Source organism: Oncorhynchus keta, chromosome 34 (genome assembly GCF_023373465.1).
Source record: "Oncorhynchus keta strain PuntledgeMale-10-30-2019 chromosome 34, Oket_V2, whole genome shotgun sequence".
In the NCBI taxonomy this organism is placed as follows: Eukaryota; Metazoa; Chordata; class Actinopteri; order Salmoniformes; family Salmonidae; genus Oncorhynchus; species Oncorhynchus keta.
The window spans coordinates 5,888,648-5,897,354 of NC_068454.1; positions in this window are offsets into that span (position 1 = coordinate 5,888,648).

Consider the following 8,707-nt stretch of genomic DNA (forward strand, 5'->3'; position numbering starts at 1 on the left):
GTAACCAGCAGGTAGCCTAGTGGTTAGAGAGATGGGCCAGTAACCAGCAGGTAGCCTAGTGGTTAGAGAGATGGGCCAGTAACCAGCAGGTGGCCTAGTGGTTAGAGAGATGGGCCAGTAACCAGCAGGTAGCCTAGTGGTTAGAGCGTTGGGCCAGTAACCAGCAGGTAGCCTAGTGGTTAGAGAGATGGGCCAGTAACCAGCAGGTAGCCTAGTGGTTCGAGAGAAGGGCCAGTAACCAGCAGGTAGCCTAGTGGTTAGAGCGTTGGACTAGTGACCAGCAGGTAGCCTAGTGGTTAGAGCGTTGGACTAGTGACCAGCAGGTAGCCTAGTGATTAGAGCGTTTGGCCAGTAACCAACAGGTGGCCTAGTGGTTAGAGAGATGGGCCAGTAACCAGCAGGTAGCCTAGTGGTTAGAGCGTTGGGCCAGTAACCAGCAGGTAGCCTAGTGGTTAGAGAGATGGGCCAGTAACCAGCAGGTAGCCTAGTGGTTAGAGCTTTGGGCCAGTAACCAGCAGGTAGCCTAGTGGTTAGAGAGATGGGTCAGTAACCAGCAGGTAGCCTAGTGGTTAGAGAGATGGGCCAGTAACCAGCAGGTAGCCTAGTGGTTACAGCGTTGGGCCAGTAACCAGCAGGTAGCCTAGTGGTTAGAGAGATGGGCCAGTAACCAGCAGGTAGCCTAGTGGTTAGAGAGATGGGCCAGTAACCAGCAGGTAGCCTAGTGGTTAGAGCGTTGGGCCAGTAACCAGCAGGTAGCCTAGTGGTTAGAGTGATGGGCCAGTAACCAGCAGGTAGCCTAGTGGTTAGAGAGATGTGCCAGTAACCAGCAGGTAGCCTAGTGGTTAGAGTGATGGGCCAGTACCAGCAGGTAGCCTAGTGGTTAGAGCGTTGGGCCAGTAACCAGCAGGTAGCCTAGTGGTTAGAGAAATGGGCCAGTAACCAGCAGGTAGCCTAGTGGTTAGAGAGATGGGCCAGTAACCAGCAGGTAGCCTAGTGGTTAGAGAGATGGGCCAGTAACTAGCAGGTAGCCTAGTGGTTAGAGCGTTGGGCCAGTAACCAGCAGGTAGCCTAGTGGTTAGAGTGATGGGCCAGTAACCAGCAGGTAGCCTAGTGGTTAGAGAGATGTGCCAGTAACCAGCAGGTAGCCTAGTGGTTAGAGTGATGGGCCAGTACCAGCAGGTAGCCTAGTGGTTAGAGTGTTGGGCCAGTAACCAGCAGGTAGCCTAGTGGTTAGAGAAATGGGCCAGTAACCAGCAGGTAGCCTAGTGGTTAGAGCGTTGGGCCAGTAACCAGCAGGTAGCCTAGTGGTTAGAGCTTTGGGCCAGTAACCAGCAGGTAGTCTAGTGGTAAGAGTGATGGGCCAGTAACCAGTAGGTAGCCTAGCGGTTAGAGTGTTGGGCCAGTAACCAGCAGGTAGCCTAGTGGTTAGAGCATTGGACTAGTGACCAGCAGGTAGCCTAGTGGTTAGAGCGTTGGACTAGTGACCAGCAGGCAGCCTAGTGATTAGAGCATTGGGCCAGTAACCAGCAGGTAGCCTAGTGGTTAGAGAGATGGGCCAGTAACCAGCAGGTAGCCTAGTGGTTAGAGCTTTGGGCCAGTAACCAGTAGGTAGCCTAGCGGTTAGAGTGTTGGGCCAGTAACCAGCAGGTAGCCTAGTGGTTAGAGAGATGGGCCAGTAACCAGCAGGTAGCCTAGTGGTTAGAGAGATGGGCCAGTAACTAGCAGGTAGCCTAGTGGTTAGAGCGTTGGGCCAGTAACCAGCAGGTAGCCTAGTGGTTAGAGTGATGGGCCAGTAACCAGCAGGTAGCCTAGTGGTTAGAGAGATGTGCCAGTAACCAGCAGGTAGCCTAGTGGTTAGAGTGATGGGCCAGTACCAGCAGGTAGCCTAGTGGTTAGAGCGTTGGGCCAGTAACCAGCAGGTAGCCTAGTGGTTAGAGAAATGGGCCAGTAACCAGCAGGTAGCCTAGTGGTTAGAGCGTTGGGCCAGTAACCAGCAGGTAGCCTAGTGGTTAGAGCTTTGGGCCAGTAACCAGCAGGTAGTCTAGTGGTAAGAGTGATGGGCCAGTAACCAGTAGGTAGCCTAGCGGTTAGAGTGTTGGGCCAGTAACCAGCAGGTAGCCTAGTGGTTAGAGCATTGGACTAGTGACCAGCAGGTAGCCTAGTGGTTAGAGCGTTGGACTAGTGACCAGCAGGCAGCCTAGTGATTAGAGCATTGGGCCAGTAACCAACAGGTGGCCTAGTGGTTAGAGAGATGGGCCAGTAACCAGCAGGTAGCCTAGTGGTTAGAGCTTTGGGCCAGTAACCAGTAGGTAGCCTAGCGGTTAGAGTGTTGGGCCAGTAACCAGCAGGTAGCCTAGTGGTTAGAGCGTTGGACTAGTGACCAGCATGTAGCCTAGTTGTTAGAGCGTTGGACTAGTGACCAGCAGGCAGCCTAGTGATTAGAGCGTTGGGCCAGTAACCAACAGGTGGCCTAGTGGTTAGAGAGATGGGCCAGTAACCAGCAGGTAGCCTAGTGGTTAGAGCTTTGGGCCAGTAACCAGCAGGTAGCCTAGTGGTTAAAGCGTTGGGCCAGTAACCAGCAGGTAGCCTAGTGGTTAGAGTGTTGGGCCAGTAACCAGCAGGTAGCCTAGTGGTTAGAGCGTTGGGCCAGTAACCAGCAGGTAGCCTAGTGGTTAGAGTGTTGGGCCACTATTTTTTTTATTTGATTTCACCTTTATTTAACCAGGTAGGCAAGTTGAGATCAAGTTCTCATTTACAATTGCTACCTGGCCAAGATAAAGCAAAGCAGTTCGACACATACAACGACACAGAGTTACACATGGAGTAAAACAAACAAAAGGCAAAAAAGGCCATGGTGGCAAAGTAAATACAATATAGCAAGTAAAACACTGGAATGGTAGTTTTGCAATGGAGGAAAGTGCAAAGTAGAAATAAAAATAATGGGGTGCAAAGGAGCAAAATAAATAAATTAATGAAATACAGTTGGGAAAGAGGTAGTTGTTTGGGCTAAATTATAGGTGGGCTATGTACAGGTGCAGTAATCTGTGAGCTGCTCTGACAGTTGGTGATTAAAGCTAGTGAGGGAGATAAGTGTTTCCAGTTTCAGAGATTTTTGTAGTTTGTTCCAGTCATTGGCAGCAGAGAACTGAAGGAGAGGCGGCCAAAGTCGAGGATTGGTAGGATGGTCAGTTTTACAAGGGTATGTTTGGCAGCATGAGTGAAGGATGGTTTGTTGCGAAATAGGAAGCCAATTCTAGATTTAACTTTGGATTGGAGATGTTTGATATGGGTCTGGAAGGAGAGTTTACAGTCTAACCAGACCCCTAAGTATTTGTAGTTGTCCACGTATTCTAAGTCAGAGCCGTCCAGAGTAGTGATGTTGGACAGGCGGGTAGGTGCAGGTAGCGATCGGTTGAAGACCATCATCATCATACCTCTCCATATAGGACCATCATCAGGACTGGGCCAGACCGTCATACCTCTCCATATAGGACCGTCATCAGGACTGGGCCAGACCATCATACCTCTCCATATAGGACCGTCATCAGGACTGGGCCAGACCATCATACCTCTCCATATAGGACCGTCATCAGGACTGGGCCAGACCATCATACCTCTCCATATAGGACCATCATCAGGACGGGGCCAGACCATCATACCTCTACATATAGGACCATCATCAGGACTGGGCCAGACCATCATACCTCTCCATCCATATAGGACCGTCATCAGGACTGGGCCAGACCATCATACCTCTCCATATAGGACCGTCATCAGGACTGGGCCAGACCATCATACCTCTCCATATAGGACCATCATCAGGACTGGGCCAGACCATCATACCTCTCCATATAGGACCATCATCAGGACTGGGCCAGACCATCATACCTCTCCATATAGGACCATCATCAGGACTGGGCCAGACCATCATACCTCTCCATATAGGATCGTCATCAGGACTGGGCCAGACCATCATACCTCTCTATATAGGACCATCATCAGGACTGGGCCAGACCATCATACCTCTCCATATAGGACCATCATCAGGACTGGGCCAGACCATCATACCTCTCCATATAGGACCATCATCAGGACTGGGCCAGACCATCATACCTCTCCATATAGGACCATCATCAGGACGGGGCCAGACCACCATACCTCTCCATATAGGACCATCATCAGGACGGGGACAGACCATCATACCTCTCCATATAGGACCATCATCAGGACTGGGCCAGACCATCATACCTCTCCATATAGGACCATCATCAGGACTGGGCCAGACCATCATACCTCTCCATATAGGACCATCATCAGGACTGGGCCAGACCATCATACCTCTCCATATAGGACCATCATCAGGACTGGGCCAGACCACCATACCTCTCCATATAGGACCGTCATCAGGACTGGGCCAGACCATCATACCTCTCCATATAGGACCATCATCAGGACTGGGCCAGACCATCATACCTCTCCATATAGGACCGTCATCAGGACTGGGCCAGACCATCATACCTCTCCATATAGGACCATCATCAGGACTGGGCCAGACCATCATACCTCTCCATATAGGACCATCATCAGGACGGGGCCAGACCACCATACCTCTCCATATAGGACCATCATCAGGACGGGGCCAGACCACCATACCTCTCCATATAGGACCATCATCAGGACTGGGCCAGACCATCATACCTCTCCATATAGGACCGTCATCAGGACTGGGCCAGACCATCATACCTCTCCATATAGGACCATCATCAGGACTGGGCCAGACCATCATACCTCTCCATATAGGACCATCATCAGGACTGGGCCAGACCATCATACCTCTCCATATAGGACCGTCATCAGGACTGGGCCAGACCATCATACCTCTCCATATAGGACCATCATCAGGACTGGGCCAGACCATCATACCTCTCCATATAGGACCGTCATCAGGACTGGGCCAGACCATCATACCTCTCCATATAGGACCATCATCAGGACTGGGCCAGACCATCATACCTCTCCATATAGGACCATCATCAGGACTGGGCCAGACCGTGATACCTCTCCATATAGGACCATCATCAGGACTGGGCCAGACCATCATACCTCTCCATATAGGACCATCATCAGGACTGGGCCAGACCATCATACCTCTCCATATAGGACCATCATCAGGACTGGGCCAGACCGTCATACCTCTCCATATAGGACCATCATCAGGACTGGGCCAGACCATCATACCTCTCCATATAGGACCATCATCAGGACTGGGCCAGACCGTCATACCTCTCCATATAGGACCATCATCAGGACTGGGCCAGACCATCATACCTCTCCATATAGGACCATCATCAGGACTGGGCCAGACCATCATACCTCTCCATATAGGACCATCATCAGGACTGGGCCAGACCGTGATACCTCTCCATATAGGACCATCATCAGGACTGGGCCAGACCATCATACCTCTCCATATAGGACCATCATCAGGACTGGGCCAGACCATCATACCTCTCCATATAGGACCGTCATCAGGACTGGGCCAGACCATCATACCTCTCCATATAGGACCGTCATCAGGACTGGGCCAGACCATCATACCTCTCCATATAGGACCGTCATCAGGACTGGGCCAGACCATCATACCTCTCCATATAGGACCATCATCAGGACTGGGCCAGACCATCATACCTCTCCATATAGGACCATCATCAGGACTGGGCCAGACCGTCATACCTCTCCATATAGGACCATCATCAGGACTGGGCCAGACCATCATACCTCTCCATATAGGACCATCATCAGGACTGGGCCAGACCGTCATACCTCTCCATATAGGACCATCATCAGGACTGGGCCAGACCATCATACCTCTCCATATAGGACCGTCATCAGGACTGGGCCAGACCGTCAAAGCCAGTGTTTTATACAGGCCATATGAGTCCACTGACACCATAGCCACTGAAAATACAGAAATATATTACACTGTCAATGTGTCTGCTTAAATTACGATCCCATATGACTATATATTCTATGAGCTCTCTCGCTCTCTTCTCTCTCTTCTCCCTTTCTCTCTCGCTCCTCTCTCTCTCTTTCTCCCTTTCTCTCTCTCTCCTCTCTCCCTCTTCTCTCTTTATCTCTCTGTCTCTTCTCTCTTTCTCTCTCTCTATCCCCTCACTCTCGCTCTCTTCTCTCTCTCTAATCTCTCCATTCTCTCTCTCTTCCATTCTCTCTTTATCTATCTATTGTATTCTCTCTTTCTCTCTCTCTCTCTCTCTCTCTCTCTCTCTCTCTCTCTCTCTCTCTCTCTCTCCTTGTCTTTCTCTGTCTCTCTCTCTGTCTCTATCCTCTCTCCTTTGAGACTGCTCTCTTTAATTTTCACTTTCTAATTCTACGTCTTGGAGGTGAGTGCTCTGGTTCAAGTGCTACATCGAGGTATGTTTGAGCTCCATTCGAACCACACAACGTTCAAAGTAAGAGAGGAAGGCTACATTTTCCTTTCTCCTGGGAGGCTGTAATGTTTCAGATAAAGGCCTTAGACGACAGAGACTGGGGAAGATACATTAAGTATAGAAGTTGGTAGATTACCGAAGACCAATCCTTTTGCTATGAATGGGGAGACACACCTGTGCCCTTGCTAGGTACTCCAGTGTTTGGATGAAAGAAAAGAAAAGAAAAAAAATATATATATATATATATATTTTTACCTTTATTTAACTAGGCAAGTCAGTTAAGAATAAATTATTATTTACAAGTACGGCCAAACAAGAGTGGGTTAATTGCCTTGTTCAGGGGCAGAACGACAGATTTGTACCTTTTCAACTCAGAGATTCGACCTTGCAACCTTTCGGTTACTAGTTCAACGCTCTAACCACAGGTAACCATGGCTACCTGCCGTATAACACTATGTGAATGTGAACATGCTGCTTTTTATTGCTTGGCTGCTCGACCAATACAAATGGAGATGAGGTGCCAGAGGGGTGTATATCTCATGATCGGCTAGTCCAACATCTCATTGCAAAATCACGGGCATTAATATGGAGTTGGTCCCCACTTTGCTGCTATAACAGCCTCCACTCTTCTGGGAAGGCTTTCAACCAGATGTTGGAACTTTGCTGCTATAACAGCCTCCACTCTTCTGGGAAGGCTTTCCAATAGATGCTGGAACATTGCTGCTATAACAGCCTCCACTCTTCTGGGAAGGCTTTCAACCACATGTTGGAACTTTGCTGCTATAACAGCCTCCACTCTTCTGGGAAGGCTTTCAACCAGATGTTGGAACTTTGCTGCTATAACAGCCTCCACTCTTCTGGGAAGGCTTTCAACCAGATGTTGGAACTTTGCTGCAGGGGACTTGCTTCCATTCAGCCACAAAAGTGTTAGTGAGGTCGGGCACTAAAGTCGGACAATTAGGTCTGGCTCACAGCGCAAATTCATCCCTAATGTGTTCGATGGGGTTGAGGTCAGGGCTCTGAGCAGGCCAGTCAAGTTCTTCCACACCTATCTCTACAAACCATTTATGGAAAAGGACTTCCCCAAACTGTTGACACAAAGTAATGACAGTGCCACATTGGATGTCACTGAGCTCTTAAAGTCTGGGCCATTTTGGATGGCAATGTTTGTCTATGGAGATTGCATGGCTGTGTTCACATTTTTATACACCTGTCAGCAACGGGCGTGGCTGAAATAGCCAAATCCACTAATTTGAAGGGGTGTCCACATACTTTTGATTATAAATTGTATATCCAAAGATCAATGTATTTCATTATATAGGACTGAGAGAGAGAGAGAGTTTAATGTTTACTTTTAATTTTTTATTTAACTTTTGTTTTTTGTCTATTTCACTTGCTTTGACAGTGTAAATATAGGTTTCCCATGCCAATAAACACCTTTGAATTGAATTGAGAGAGACAGCTGAGGGGTAAAGGATTTTCAGGAAGTGAAACCAGTGTGTTGATGAGAGTAATCAGCAGGTAGGGAGGGGCTGTCACACTATTCCTCCTCTCTACTCCTCCTCTCTTCCTCTCCACTTATCCTCCTCATGTGTTGCCACACACAGTAGAGAACACTCCTACTGGCACAGGGACACTGTCCTTTCTCCCTATATCATTACACCTCCCCCTGTCCCCCTGTCCCCTGCCCCCCCGGTCTCTCTCTGTTTTACAGACCACCACACAGGCTCTTTCTCTCACCCAGTCCTGTCAGCTGTGTGACTGTAGATGAAGGGCCCCAGTCCTGGTGAGAGTGAATAGCCAGAGCGTGTGAGCACCTTCAGCAAACAACCACATAACTATCCCAGAACCACTACGCAACTATCACAATACACCTACACCACTATCACAATACACCTACACCACTATCACAAAACACCTACACCACTATCACAAGACACCTACACCACTATCACAAAACACCTACACCACTATCACAATACACCTACACCACTATCACAATACACCTACACCACTATCACAAACACCTACACCACTATCACAAGACACCTACACCACTATCACAATACACCTACACCACTATCACAAAACACCTACACCACTATCACAATACACCTACACAACTATCACAATACACCTACACAACTATCACAATACACCTACACAACTATCACAATACACCTACACAACTATCACAATACACCTACACCACTATCACAAGACACCTACACCACTATCACAATACACCTACACCACTA